Source organism: Megalobrama amblycephala, linkage group LG18 (genome assembly GCF_018812025.1).
Source record: "Megalobrama amblycephala isolate DHTTF-2021 linkage group LG18, ASM1881202v1, whole genome shotgun sequence".
Taxonomy (NCBI): Eukaryota; Metazoa; Chordata; class Actinopteri; order Cypriniformes; family Xenocyprididae; genus Megalobrama; species Megalobrama amblycephala.
The window spans coordinates 26,878,615-26,894,316 of NC_063061.1; the positions used below are offsets into that span (position 1 = coordinate 26,878,615).

Below are 15,702 nucleotides of genomic sequence, written 5' to 3' on the forward strand. Positions count from 1 at the left end.
AACAAACATCTTAAATGGGATTATAACAAGTTTGCAGTAATGCAAAGATGTTATTATTTAATTTTGTAAAAATATTTTAATTTGAAAACACTGTGCATTTGTTTGTTGTTGTTGCTAGTTTGAGTTGAGAAATACACATTTCAGCATTATAAGTAATCTGTGTGTGCATTTTGTCAGGAAATGAACACAGAGAGAGGATCCAAGTGCAAGTAAAACAGGATTTATTGACAGAATACGCTGTACAATAACTTCACTCCAAACAGGACAGTCGTTGCAGTCACAAAGACGAGCAGACGCCGTGATGTGTTGAAACAGATGAATCGGGTGGCGCAGGGCTACAATGGGTATCAGAAGCCAAGGAACAATCCAACCCAGACGAGGGCACAAGACGGAGATCCAGAACCCCAGGATAACAGGAGGTGAAACACAGAAACACGACAGCAGGACAGCCTGCAACGAACTGACAAAGACACCATGTAGACACACACATTAAATAGCAAACACTGAACAAGACACGGCTGGCAGCACATCACAATCAGACAGGTGGGTGACGCCCACACAATCACTCACTCAGTGCAACACACACCACAACCACACGAGGGCGAGTAAGTGAACCCATGAACCGTGACACATTTTCATTGAGAACCAAGCAAGATGACTCATGATACTATTTGTTTATTATATCGCTATCGCATATCGCAATCGCAATATTGACCTCAATAATCGCAATATGACATTTTCCCCAAATCGTGCAGCCCTAGTCCAGATGTATTTATCTTAAGGTCTTTTAAATTATTATTAACAAAATTATTAAACTAATGTATATAAAACTATATAGTCAGTGCAACTATATAAAAAGTTATACATAAATTATATGCACAATATAATGGCAGCATTTACATAAGACCAGATGTATTTATATTAAGGTCTTTTAAATTATTATTAACCAAATTATTAAACTAATGTATATAAAACTATATAGTCAGTGCACTACAAATTAACTGGTTATATGCCTTTATTTTATTATTCAAATTTATATAGAAGAGAAGGCCTAAGAAATGTCCTATCCTATAATGCAGACAAAAGCACACCAATGAAAGGGTTAAACTCTAAACCTGCAAGACTGTAAAAAAGACACAGAGAGAGAGAGAGAGAGACACACACAGACACACACACACACACACACACACACACACACACACACACACACACACACACACACACACACACACACACACACACACACACACAGTTGGGGCAGTTGTGGCCTAGTGGTCGGACTTGTAACCCAAAGATTGCGGGTTCGAGTCTCGGTTCTGGCAGGAATTGTTGGTGGGTGGAGTGAATATACAGCGCTCTCTTCCACCCTCAATACCACGACTGAGGTGAGAGCCTTGAGCAAGGCAACTGCTCCCAAGGCACCGCAGCAAATTAACTGGTTATATGCCTTTATTTTATTATTCAAATTTATATAGAAGAGAAGGCCTAAGAGATTTCCTATCCTACACTGCAAATTTTAAAGAGTGAATTTAACTCCCTCAGAGTTAAAATTAACACTCAACCAGAGTATATATGGGAACCACTGGCAAAGTGTTAAATTAACACTTTTAAAAGAGTTAACATTATTAACACTCTGACAGTGTTAACTAACAAACTCTTATAGTGTAAAATTTTACCACCACAATGGATGATCAGAACACCAAAATCGGTGTTCAAAGTTAACTTGTTGCCCTGGTCAACACTTAACCAATGTTCAAGCAAATTTTAAACTAAATTAATGTTGAGTATTTACATAGCCTTTGTAGGATTATTCCCAAACAAAGCTCACCAAATTACCACAAACTCCACATTCCAAAGATCAAAGAGTCAACTCATTCCCTTACTGAACCATTTGTGAGCCATAAAGTTGGACCTGGAAACTAAAATGGCTGATCGAAGATGGCCCCTCAATGTCTGCTTAATTACAAATGCATTTGATTGTAGTAACAGAGCAAAAGATCAAAGAGACTCTCTTTCGCTGTGTTGATGTTAAGAAAACAGATTGTTCAGCAAACACCAAGGTGTAAATTCACGGTTATCAGGAAACTCGGCCCTGCGACACATCTTGAGGTGAAGATCACAGCAGGGCACCATGGGAATCACCCACAAGAAACTTTCCCTCTGCCCAGCTTTGCATTTCAAAAGACATTCCAAAGTTTCAGAGACAATTTAGAAAAATACTGCCAGAGATATGAACTTATCACCAAAAGCAGTCTCTAACAGATCATATGTATTAAGCATGTCTTATTTTGTTCATGGAACGTATGTAATTCTTTCTGTGTGTTTTAAATATTGATTACTGGTAAATTTGAAGAAAATCTACCTCAATTACAGAAAGTGTGTACTGTTTGGTATGGTTGTGATAGATGAATGCTTTCCAGTATTTTGATGCAAAATTGATTTATGTAAGATGTATGACTTTTGAACCAGCAAAATTAACTTCTCAAAGTTCTGACCAAAATCCCTAAGTTTGAGAACAAAGGACTGTAAGGACAGTATGCTAATTGCATACAAGGACAGGAGAACTGGGCGTGGGACCCCGCCCAAAACAGGACCTGATTGGCTAAAACAATCGGAAAGGCGGAACCAACAAACCGTTCAAAACTCAATACCGCGCATTGTGAAAGTGCTTGCTTGCTTTTTTTTTTTTTGCTTTCTGCTTTTGCTTTCGGCTTTTGCACTTCGTCTTGGCATTCGCTGAGGCGGCGGACCGAACATCGTCCTGCCTGCAAGCCAAACCATTTCAAGACTCACTCAAACCCCTGCAAGAAACTTCGTTGAACTTCGCAGCCGAGGACTCACCAAAAGTCCTTTGTTCCAGCAACTCCTTGAGACGCAGAGAGACACTCATGCAGCAACGCGTAAACCCTGCTATTCAACGAAGACTCCATTTTCTGCAAAGCCAACTTCTTCCCCACGGACGTCGTCCTTCAGAACTCTTGACCGAGCCACGCGCTTCCTTCAACTCCGTCACGAAGGGAACACGCGCTTAAAGGAGCAGCCAACGCAAGTAACACAGGTCTCCTAATTTTGCTGAGCTGGTGCAATTTTATTAAGCAAATGAAACTATGGTTGAATTGCTAGTGTATTAATTCTCTCAGGTTACGGTCAGAGAAACTTGTTAAAAGCTAAACAACTGGGGAATCCATTCACCTCCAAACAATAACCTCACCATTTCCCTGTAACTGAATGAATGGGTGTGTGTGTGTGTGTGTGTGTGTGTGTGTGTGTGTGTGTGTGTGTGTGTGTGTATGTGCGAGAGTATATGTTTTTCGTTAGATTAGTTTGTGCGTAGTAGATTTAGTACAATAAGGTCTTGTTTGATTTTCCATACATACAGTGTCTTGTGCTGTGCTTATCAAATTGCTGCCTTAAACAATGATCATGCTACTTGCTCAATCATAATTATTAATCATAACAAAATATTATTACTGTTGGCCACAGAATAATAATTTTGTCCAGAATTGGTAAAATTACTGTAACCCCAATTTTTTGGTGGACGAATAATTGATAAAGTGTTAAATATTGATTCTGAATCATTCACGGTTAATCCGGTTCTTATTAAATGTAATTTAATTACATTTTTGATTCGATATTTGGGTTTAATTCCTACACCTTCTAGGATTTACACTATAGTTACAACAGTTACTATCTATTAGTGTTACCATCCCAATAATCTGACTATAAAGTATGCAATGAATAAATTTTATTATTTTTCCTTTGACAGGGCTTCACATTTCATTTAAGCCAGGGACAGGGCACTCAAAATACCCTGTACAATGACCTTGTTCAACATTAAACTTCATAAAACAAAGCTCATACCCGCTGTTTGCAGTCTATGATGCAGCCGTTTGGTACAATATAAAACAATCAAAAATCGAAGAGCTTCAAGTATCATCAAAAGCTTCACATAACATGACAGGTGCATTATGCAATACTCTGCAAACATAACACTTAAACATTGTTCACTGACTCTTAGTTCCTGTTCATGAGCTTGGCTCTCAGTTCCTTCACCTTTGGATTTTCTTCAGTGGTGTCAACATCTATACTGTAGACTGTTGTCTGGAGGAATGTGGACATGTTGCTGAGAGCATCATCAAAGCTTACACTGAAAACAAAGTGTGCTAAATAGTTCATCAAAGGCTGCCAACAACGTGGTTCCCTAACATGGAATGAGCATCTTGTCAATCACAATGTAGTAATTGCTGATGGCCCACTTGTGAGTTCCTGAGGCAAGGAGATATGGCTGGTGATGTCCCTCCAGTTTCTCCAAGTGTTCTTCAACACTGCTGATTGACTGTGGGAAAAATGACATATCAATTTACATAATACTATTCTTACTAGTTCAGGGTTTATGCAAGTATCATTAAATCTAATTTAATGCTCTTTAAAGGGTTAGTTCACCCAAAAATGAAAATTCTGTTATTTATTACTCACCCTTATGTTGTTCCACACCAGTAAGATCTTTGTTAATCTTTGGAACACAAATTAAGATATTTTTGTTGAAATCCGATGGTTCAGTGAAGCCTCCATAGCCAGCAATGACATTTCCTCTCTCAAGATCCATTAATGTACTAAAAACATATTTAAATCAGTTCATGTGAGTACAGTCGTTCAATATTAATATTATAAAGCGACAAGAATATTTTTGGTGCGCCAAAAAAAACTAAATAACGACTTATTTAGTAATAGCCGATTTCAAAACACTGCTTCAGGAAGATTCGGAGCATAATGAATCAGCGTGTCCAATCATGATTCGGATCGCGTGTCAAACTGCTGAAATCACATGACTTTGGCGCTCCGAACAGCTGATTCGACATGCTGATTTATTATGAGGAAACACTTCCTGAAGCAGTGTTTTGAAATCGACCATCACTACATAAGTCGTTATTTTGGTTTTTTTGGCGCACCAAAAATATTCTCGTGGCTTTATAATAATAATATTGAACCACTGTACTCACATGAACTGATTTAAATATGTTTTTAGTACCTTTATGGATCTTGAGAGAGGAAATGTCATTACTGGCTATGGAGGCCTCACTGAGCCGGATTTCATCAAAAACATCTTAATTTGTGTTCCGAAGATTAACGAAGGTCTTACGGGTGTGGAACGTCATCAGGCTGAGTAATAAATTACATTATTTTCATTTTTGGATGAACTAACCCTTTAATGCCATACACGACCTTAGCATTTTTTATGTACTTTTGACATTTTTATCATCTTATTGGAATTAAAACTAGGAATTGATAAGCAGAATTGGAATCAGAATCGATAAAATTCAAAAGATACCCAGCTCTATTAGTGAGCAGAAGAGACTTATTTAAAATTTAAAAAAATGAATGACTTTTAATTCTATTTAAAGTGTTAGTTCGCTCAAAAATGAAAATAATATAATTTATTACTCAGCCTCATGTCGTTCTACACCGCAAGACTTTCGTTCATCGAACACAAATTAAGTTATTTTTGATGAAATCCGATGGCTCAGTGAGGCCTCCATTGAGAGCAAAGCCACCGAACTTCTCAAGATCCAGAAAGATACTAAAAACATATTTAAATCAGTTCATGTGAGTACAGTGGTTCTACCTTAATATTATAAAGCGAGGAGAATATTTTTTGTCCACCCAAAAAAAAAACTTTTCAACATCATCTAGAGATGGGTGATTTCGAAGCACTGCTTCAAATCATTTTTCTCGAATCAGCGGTTAGAGCGCCAAAGTCACGTGATTTCAGCAGTTTGACACGTGATCCGAACCACTGATTTGAAACAAAAGCTTCAAAGCAGTGTTTTTAAATTGGCCATCACTAGATATTGTTGCAAAGTCATTGTGACAAGCAGGGCGGGGCGAGAGCCGTGAGGGAACGACACAACACGTGAGTGATATTGAGCGTCAGCTGCGTGTTGCACCGGTCTCTTATCTCTCACCGAGGAGCTCCGGAAGCATAAAAAAGGAGGAGCGACGACAGTGAAGGACGAGAGAGGACTAGGTCTGGACTTTAAGTTATGTTTTATGTTTGTGTGGGCGGCAGTCGTCTGTTATTTTTGTAAAATGCCCCACCTTTTGGTGCACAAAAATAATTCTTGTCACTTTATAATATTAAGGTAGAACCACTGTAGTCACATTAACTGTTTTAAATATGTTTTTAGTACCTTTATGGATTTTGAGAGGTTCGGTGGCTTTGCTCTCAATAGAGGCCTCACTGAGCCATCGAATTTCATCAAAAATATCTTAATTTGTGTTCCGAAAATGAACGAAAGTCTTATGGGTGTGGAACGACATGAGGGTGAGTAATAAATGACGTTATTTTAATTTTTTGGTGAACTAACCCTTTAAATAGAATTAAAAGTCATTAATTTTAAGGCCCTTTTTTCGTGAAATCCATTTAATGACTTTTAATGCGTTTCAGTGCTCTGTGGAAACCACAGTGCTACCCACTAAAAATCACAAACTGTAGCCTGTAAACTGTACCTTGTGAAATACAGCTAGATGGTCCATGGCCTGGGCTGTGCTGATCTTCAGTTTTTTTCTTTTTTAAAAGGTTGTGGTGGCAGGATATGCAGAAGCAGCAGAAAATATCTCATATCACTGTCCCACTCTAAAAAGAAACAAAAACAAGAAAGTGATTTTTTTCCCCTCCCTTTTTTGTGTTGTCACATGAGTGCTGTGAAATGAATACCTGGGTGATCCTCTGAAGATTTATCATGGTACTGATTCCTGGCAGACTTCAGCCAACTCTGGAGCACTGAGATGGTAGTAATTCTCTGCTTCTCTGATCACCTTTTCCTTATAGAATGTAGGACACTTCTCCAGCAGTTTGACAGCTGTTTGTGGACCAAAGAGGAGGCTAAAACCTTGAGCTATCTGCAGCAACAGAAACAGAAACTTTAATTCATATTTCTGACAATCATATACTAAGTTTAGGGATATTAATTGTAATTGAAAAAAAGGATGCCAATACTTACCAGATCTTTAGTGTCCAGCAGCCTTGGAAACACTCTGAGGATGGTGTGTGATCCATCAGGAAGGATTGTGGATGGGTGATCATCAGTCAACTTCTAAGGATGACAGCAATATCTTTCTACCCTGTTTAACGAATGCACTTACCAAAAAAAAAAAAAAAAAAAAATCCCTTTCATGAAAGATATTTACAAGATTTATATATACAATAAATACTTTTACAGTACATGCAGAATTCATATTAATCATAATCCTTTTTAGGACTTTAAGACACAATTATTAAATATCTAACTTCACAAGGTTATGTAAGCCTCATGGCAACTTTACAGATAAAAAACAAATTACTTACCTGATGAAGAAATTTTTAAAAGTATAGTGTCTCGTGATCCGGTTGATTCCTACACAAGAGAACGTACATCAAATTCATTGTTAAAATAGAGTAAACGCCATCAGAGGTATTTTATTAGTTTATGTGACACTTATCTTCAATGACAATAAGTGATTAACGTTGACGTTGCTGAATAACATTAGATTGCGCACGATATTACACAATTACAAACAAAACCCCGGAAATAGTTGCCCACTAAAACTTTAAAATCTCTCTTACTCGAGAGGAAAGCGAGTGATAGAAAATTGTGTCTCAATTAACTGTAATTTTATATTATTGTTGGAATCATCCCTCGATGATCCCAGGCCGGATTGGACGCCTCCGTGGCAGAGCCGTTGAAAAAGGGCTCTGCTCCGTGGGCTATGCTCTGTCTGCGGGCCGTATGTTCGACACACTTACCATATCAAGTACTCCGATAAATTTCATGTGTGCAAAAGCCATACAAGCACAGAGTAAACGTTTTCTTTGAGACACTTCTTATTTATAACTGACAGGAGCAATATTTAAAACCGCTTCAGATGGCGCGCCTTGTGTAACGAACAAGGACAAATAAATCATTTCCGCGTTAATACACCCCTGTATGTAAAAATATAAAAAACTAACACTAAATTAATAATTTTGATATAAAATATCCCTAAAACGCAAACTTTAAAGTAGCTTTAACTCACCAGTTGTCGTTTCTCATTATCCTCCGCATGGCACGAGAAAATGGCGTCTGGAAAAGTCCTTCAGCGAGATCGCTGAATAAATGCCCGGATATTGCAAATAACACTAGGTGGTGTTGGATACCTGTAACTCTGTGATTACACTGAAGCAAACAAGCTTTTAACACTGATAGTGTTAATTTCTCTAAATTTTACACTATAACTTCAACACTTTACTCTGAATTGCCTTAACACTTGAAATTTAACACTGATGAATTTGCTGTGTACAGTCCATAAAAACACTGGTACAGTGAAATATTCAGTCTTTGCTTATTGCAACAGTCTTGAACATGCAGTCAAGCCAGTCAAGCTGAGAATGCATTCAAAGTAAAAAAAAGTTACTTGTTCTGGTTATTTGTTCAACAACATCAAATCCATCAAAAACATCAAATTGCTGTTAATTTTTTTTTTTCCAGAGACAGATGTACCAAAACATGTTATTTGTGTATAAACCTTTTTTTAAATGGTCTGCATTAGTTTAACTGTAACGTGTTGCTCGCGCAGGAACACACAACGAAGAAGATTAAGTTCAAATAAGTCTTTACTTAGGAAATCCAACTGGTACAGGCAGGAACGCAACACAACACAAAGCATACGAGACCGGACCATGAACATAGGGAAGACAAGCACTTAAATACAAACCTGATTCCAAAAAAGTTGGACAAACTGTACAAATTGTGAATAAAAAAGGAATGCAATTATTTACAAATCTTATAAACTTATATTTTATTCATAATAGAATATAGATAACATATCAAATGTTGAAAGTGAGACATTTTGAAATGTCATGCCAAATATTGGCTCATTTTGGATTTCATGAAAGCTACACATTCCAAAAAAGTTGGGACAGGTAGCAATAAGAGGCCGGAAAAGTTAAATGTACATAAAAGGAACAGCTGGAGGACCAATTTGCAACTTATTAGGTCAATTGGCAACATGATTGGGTATAAAAAAGCCTCTCAGAATGGCAGTGTCTCTCAGAAGTTAAGATGGACAGAGGATCACCAATTCCCCCAATGCTGCGGCGAAAAATAGTGGAGCAATATCAGAAAGGAGTTTCTCAGAGAAAAATTGCAAAGAGTTTGAAGTTATCATCATCTACAGTGCATAATATCATCCAAAGATTCAGAGAATCTGGAACAATCTCTGTGCGTAAGGGTCAAGGCCGGAAAACCATACTGGATGCCCGTGATCTTTGGGCCCTTAGATGGCACTGCATCACATACAGGAATGCTACTGTAATGGAAATCACAACATGGGCGGTGAACACAATCCACCGTGCCATTCGCCATTGCCGGCTAAAACTCTATAGGTCAAAAAAGAAGCCATATCTAAACATGATCCAGAAGCGCAGGTGTTTTCTCTGGGCCAAGGTTATTTTAAAATGGACTGTGGCAAAGTGGAAAACTGTTCTGTGGTCAGACGAATCAAAATTTGAAGTTCTTTTTGGAAAACTGGGACGCCATGTCATCCGGACTAAAGAGGACAAGGACAACCCAAGTTGTTATCAGCGCTCAGTTCAGAAGCCTGCATCTCTGATGGTATGGGGTTGCATGAATGCGTTTGGCATGGGCAGCTTACACATCTGGAAAGGCACCATCAATGCTGAAAGGTATATCCAAGTTCTAGAACAACATATGCTCCCATCCAGACGTCGTCTCTTTCAGGGAAGACCTTGCATTTTCCAACATGACAATGCCAGACCACATACTGCATCAATTACAACATCATGGCTATGTAGAAGAAGGATCCGGGTACTGAAATGGCCAGCCTGCAGTCCAGATCTTTCACCCATAGAAAACATTTGGCGCATCATAAAGAGGAAGATGTGACAATGAAGACCTAAGACAGTTGAGCAACTAGAAGCCTGTATTAGACAAGAATGGGACAACATTCCTATTCCTAAACTTGAGCAACTTGTCTCCTCAGTCCCCAGACGTTTACAGACTGTTATAAAAAGAAGAGGGGATGCCACATAGTGGTAAACATGGCCTTGTCCCAACTTTTTTGAGATGTGTTGATGCCATGAAATTTAAAATCAACTTTTTTTCCCTTAAAATGATACATTTTCTCAGTTTAAACATTTGATATGTCATCTATGTTGTATTCTGAATAATATATTGAAATTTGAAACTTCCACATCATTGCATTCTGTTTTTATTCACAATTTGTACAGTGTCTCAACTTTTTTGGAATCTGGTTTGTACACAGATCATTAACTAAAATGACATACAGCTGTGAATGATCTTGTTAGTGTCCATGATGATAGATTGTGGCGGGAAAACGGAGCAAAGGAGCACATGTGACAGATGAAAACCAAAACAAACTGAATGTGACTGAGAGTGTGACAGTACATCCCCCTGAGGTGTAGCTGGAGCGACCGAGGGTGGAGGCAGAGCCTGAGGGAGGGCCGGAGAGCAACAGATGGCCCACAAGTCCGTGGTGCAGGTGACGCGACGTCCGACCCAAGTAAAGCTGACGGTTTGAGGGAGCTCTGCGAAGCCAAAGTCTCGAAGGTCCCAGCAGACGTCGAGGGAGGGAGGAGCGCAGGTGGAGGAGTCAGGGTGACGGATCAAGGTGGAGTGACCAGGACAGAAGCCAGAGGCGGAGTCACGGGACTCTCCTCAGGCTCCAGTGTGATGTCATACTCAGCTGCTCCTCCTGGTGCGGGCTCTGATGTCACGGCGGAGTCGTCTACTCCATCTGCGGTGGGTCTCTGATTGGAAACTGGGCTTGGCGGGGTTCTGGATCGGGGCCACATGCTCTCCAGACACATCAGCATGGCTTCCTTCCAGTTCAGTCCGGTGGTGTCTGGGAGGTTGTTATGGTGGTGAAAGTTCGTCCCGATCCAGAACAGGGTCTTGAGGGCTTCATCCTCCAGCTGGCTGGTGATGGCAAGACGGGAGAACTCAAATGTAAAAAAAAAATTCTATATTAATAAACTGCACTTATAAAATTATTTTATTTATAAGTGTCATGTGTAGGACTTCGCCTATTTATTAGCTCAATTAAGTATAAAGAGGGGTAATTAAGTTACAGGGAATAAGAATCGAATCAACTGTAATTGATTCACTGTAAATGATTCAGAATTAATATTTAACACTTCATCAATTATTCGTCCAGCAAAAAATTGAGGTTAAAGTATTTTACCAATTCTGGATAAAATATTATTCTGTGGCCAACAGTAACAATATTTTATTTTGATTATTATAAGCAAGAGGTAACTGATCTTTGAGTTTAAGACAGTAATTTGATACACAGCACAAGAAACTCGTATATGTGAAAATCAAAACAAGCTTTATTGACTACTTCTAATGATTACAAGAAACTAAGGCTAAACACACACACATACATACATGCACACACATTCGCAGAGTTGATATGAGCTATGAAAAGTCCCAAGTTCAGTGCTAACTTAACTCGTAACCTGAGGAAAATCACAAAAGCAGAGCTTTGGCTTGATTCTTTCAGTTTAAAGGAGTTTCACCAGTTTCCAGCAAGAGAGAGAGAGAAGTTTTGCTTGTACCTGCATTCACTCTGACAGCTGAGGTAGGTGGGTGTTTCGTGGCTCTTGTTGAGCGGAATCCCAACTCGGATTGGATGTTTTGTGATGACATCTTCTCAGGGAAGCTCGGTAGCGGGGAAGCTTTGAAGGAAGTTGCCAGCTGGTGAAACGCGCTGTTCTGAGCGTCTGGCTTGAGCGGCTCTCTTCTTGGGAGACTTTGGTCAGATAATTCAAGGAGTGAACGGTGCTTCAACTTCAACGACTAGCTTGTTTGGGACAGCATAGTTTTAAAGGAGCAAGTTGGCTCCATCCTTCAGATGCGATCCTCCAATGAGACGTTGCTACGGAGATTAGACACGCCCCGTCTATTGTCTATTGATTACATTGTGTGATATCCGCGGAACATTCTCCTTTTTTTTTAACAACTTTATAACGTTTCCTAATATTTTCCTGATACTGAATTTCAATGTTTCATTCACACAGAATTACAGAGAATTATAAATCCTGTATTTAGAACTCAAACATGACACACTTCTTTCACACATATTACTAGACTGACCTAATTAAAACAATGATTACAAGAGAAAGGAAATGCATACGGGAATACAAACATATAATGCATTGACTCCAACATGTTAGTAATCACATCATAGCATGTGTTATTCTGGATATAGTTAATATTTTAAATGATCGACAATTGTCCTTTTGAGATTCAAGATCTTAAAGCAGAGTTTAAACAGTGACCGGAGTCACAAGTGACCGGGTCAAAACGGACTCCTAATCAGGAGGATGTCTGTGTGGATCCGTTGTTCTTTTCAGGTCCGTTTAATTAGTGTTTCCTGTTCTGTTTGTTTGATACAAAAGGGTTTTGTGAGCATCTATAATGTGATCAGGAAGACCTCAGAACAGATATTCTCTGTTCTTAAGTCACGTTACCACTTCTCTTAATGCTGACTAGCTGGAATTAGGAGCTATCCAGTGCCCCCAGGGATTTTGGTGTCAGCAAATGAATCCTTGGTCAAATGAAGCTTTGTTTAGTCATATTGGTAACGTCATTTGGTAAGTCCTGTTGAACGAGGCCCTACAGTCCCCCTTTTGCTTGGCGAGGTTCCTGGTGCGAACGTCGGCAGGCATTGGAACAAGAGGCAGAGAGAGAACAGACACACACAAGACACAAACAACATCTCCATCACTGACTGAATTCTGGTGAAGGGCTTGGATAACTTGGAATAAACGGGTTAGGAACACTTCAACTAACATAGGGGTGTGTTGTTTAAGACCAGTTGTAATTGGGTGGTTTCGATTGATCTAATTGTCAGTGGTTCGATGAGGAGGTAGAGGCATGATCTCAATCAGGTTGGTTGAGTTCTCGAATTCAGGTTCAGGTTCTTGGTCGGTTTTATCACTTCGGAAGATACGCGGGACGCCCGACGTGCATCTATCAAAAGACTCTTGCATGGCGTTCACTCGCTTGTGCAGGAGGAAGGCCAGTGTCAAGGTCACAATATATCCTACAATGGTAGAGATGCAAAGCACTGTGTCAGCAGCAGACCAAGACCTAATGAATGGCACGCCAGCGGGCGGAAGGCGAGCTATAGCTTCTAAGGCTGTATCAACAGGAGTCAGATCAATAAGTTGCGTTCCTGCCTCCCTGATCCTTTCTTCCAATTCTGGATCAAGGACGAAGGAATGCTGTTTGAAGAACGGTGAGATTTCAAGTTCAGCTTGGTACTCGTTGTCGCCAAGGTGATACAATGCAAGATCGTCGATGTGGAGGATCGAGCCCTTAGGGACACTGATCCAGAGAGTTTGGTTAGGCAGAATAATGCACATGGCAGTATCGTGTTGATCATAGGTAAGGGTAGCGGTACATGCAGGGGTGTTGACTAACCATCGGTTTCCTATGGTTTCAGCTTGCGTTGCCTCAATTTGGGGCCGGGTACAACTGTTCATTGTTATCGTGGTACGTCACGACCTCAGGAATGTGTATTTTGACATAGGTGTTCCCTTGCCAAAATCAAACATTCACAACGTCTTTGAGCCGGTAAATATTATTCGAATCGATAATGGGCAAGCTGAGGAGGAAGACTAATGATAGCGAAAGAGGAAAAAGAAAGCATGAGGAGAGAGAGAAAAGAAAACACAAAGAGACACAAGGACACTGAGTTTACGAGAGCAAAGTGAGTGTCACATGTGTGAGGCAACTCCTTTCTACTAGAGGTTGTCACTAGCAGTGCCATGGAGGAGTATGTGTAAGTGTTGTGTAAAAAAAAACTTTCCCTAGAATGACAAAGTCATTAGTGGGGTGTAGAGTATGGGATTGTCGGTCTGTGTCAGTGGGTTTGAACCTCCCCCTTTTCCTGTCGGTTGGAACCTTGGTACCTCTTTATCTGGTTTCGATGGACCCATCGAAGGACAGGCTCGTTGCGGCCTTGTCTGATTTTGATTCGGTAGGCGACAGGTGAGAGCTTGTCCACAATCTCATGTGGTCCTGTCCAGTGAGGTAGGAATTTCTTTGATAGGCGATGGGGAGCTTTCTGCCTTGGCTGGGCGAAGCTGTAGTACCACACTTGTCTCCGACATTGAGTTCTTGGTAAGAGGCCTTTTTGTAGTAGTAGGCTTTACGACCTTCCGTGCTTCTTTGGAGGTTTTGTTGTGCGAAGGCGAAAGTCGCTCTCAGGTGCTGATTCAACTCTTCCAGATACTGGTAAGTGGTGTAGGCGGTGACAAGGTTCATGTCACCAGGTTGGTACAGCAGGTGCAGCGGTAGTGTCATTTGTCGCCCTGTCATCCTTTCAAATGGGGCTACTCCGGTAGACTGGTGGTAGACCTGATGGCCATCAGTACCAGAGGGAGCTTGATATCCCAATCCTTTTGGTTGGCGGACACATACTTCTTCAACATGTTTGCCACTGTCTTTTTGGCCCGTTCAACCTGCCCTGAAGAAATTGGATGATGGCTTATGTGAAGCTTGGCCTGTATGCCCAAGAGTTTCCATACTTCTAGCATAACCTCAGCGGTGAAATGGGTTCCTTGGTCAGAGTTGACTCTGAGAGGCAGTCCAAATCTTGAGAAGATGTGGTTCATTAACAGGCAGGCTGTTGTTTCTGCTGTATCGTTGGGAGCTGGGAGACACTCTACCCACTTTGTGAATTCGCAAACCACGGTGAGGAAGTATTTGTTACCCCATGTTAACCGTGGCAGGGGTCCTACCCAATCTATTTGGAGGTCTGACCATGGGAAGGTCATTCTTTTCCGTTGTAGTGGTGCTCTGTGGTTTGGGTTTGTCGGTTGGAACTGGCAACACACCAGGCATCCTTTTACGTATTCCGTCACATCTTGGTGCATGCCAGGCCAATATGCTACTTGTTTGAGCGTTTCATAGGTGGCCTTGGCGCCATGGTGTCCAGCGCATGGTGCATCGTGGGCGTGTGTCAGCATCATCCCCCTTTGGCTCTGAGGAACTACAAGCTTTGGCGCAGTTAGGGGCTCAGGGACATATGTGAGAATGCCGTCCTTGAGATGTAACATGTGCTTGATTGAGTGAAGGTGGCGGAGATCAGAGGACTTGGATAGGTTGGAGGTGGAAATGGGATGAGTTATCGGGTCGGAAATGTGAGCGGCAATGGTTTGCAGCATGGGATCCGATGCTTGGAGGGTGAGGAGATCATCAGCAGTGAACTGAGGTGAGAGTTCAACATGGGAGGAGGCGGGGGTTTGCGCGCCAATGGCGTGCTGGCGGCGGGTTATGGCTGCAACTGAAGGGTTGGGTGGGAGGGATGGGAATTTCCAAGGCTCTCCATGTGATGCACCTGCTTTGGCAAGGGCATCGGTTTGGTTATTGAGATCTTTGTCTTGCCCTGGTTGGCGTGAATGACCACGGACCTTTTTCCAGTAGATGATCATGTCATGTGTGGTGACAATGGCATCGCATGCTTGGAAAAGTTCCTGATGTTTTACAGGCTTGTTGTTAGCCGTCTTGAATCTGTTCTGTTTCCATCCGGCTAGATGGCATGTGAAACTTAGACGGGCATAGTTCGAGTCAGTACATATCAGGAGTTCTTTGATGTTGTGGGAGGCGGCCAGTTGTAGGGTGATGAGAATGGCTG

General features: G+C 40.8%; 1 protein-coding gene and 1 long non-coding RNA gene across 2 annotated transcripts in view; one reads left to right on the plus strand and one right to left on the minus strand.

The window, feature by feature from the left end:
- dusp22a (dual specificity phosphatase 22a) overlaps positions 1-15,702 on the plus strand; it is a 112,994-nt gene that overhangs the window by 22,021 nt on the left and 75,271 nt on the right. The window lies entirely within an intron of this gene.
- LOC125252443 lies at positions 6,574-6,980 on the minus strand. Its single transcript, XR_007181228.1, has 2 exons — positions 6,716-6,980; positions 6,574-6,634 (listed from the first exon to the last, which is right to left on the minus strand). It is a non-coding gene; the product is annotated as an uncharacterized LOC125252443 (long non-coding RNA).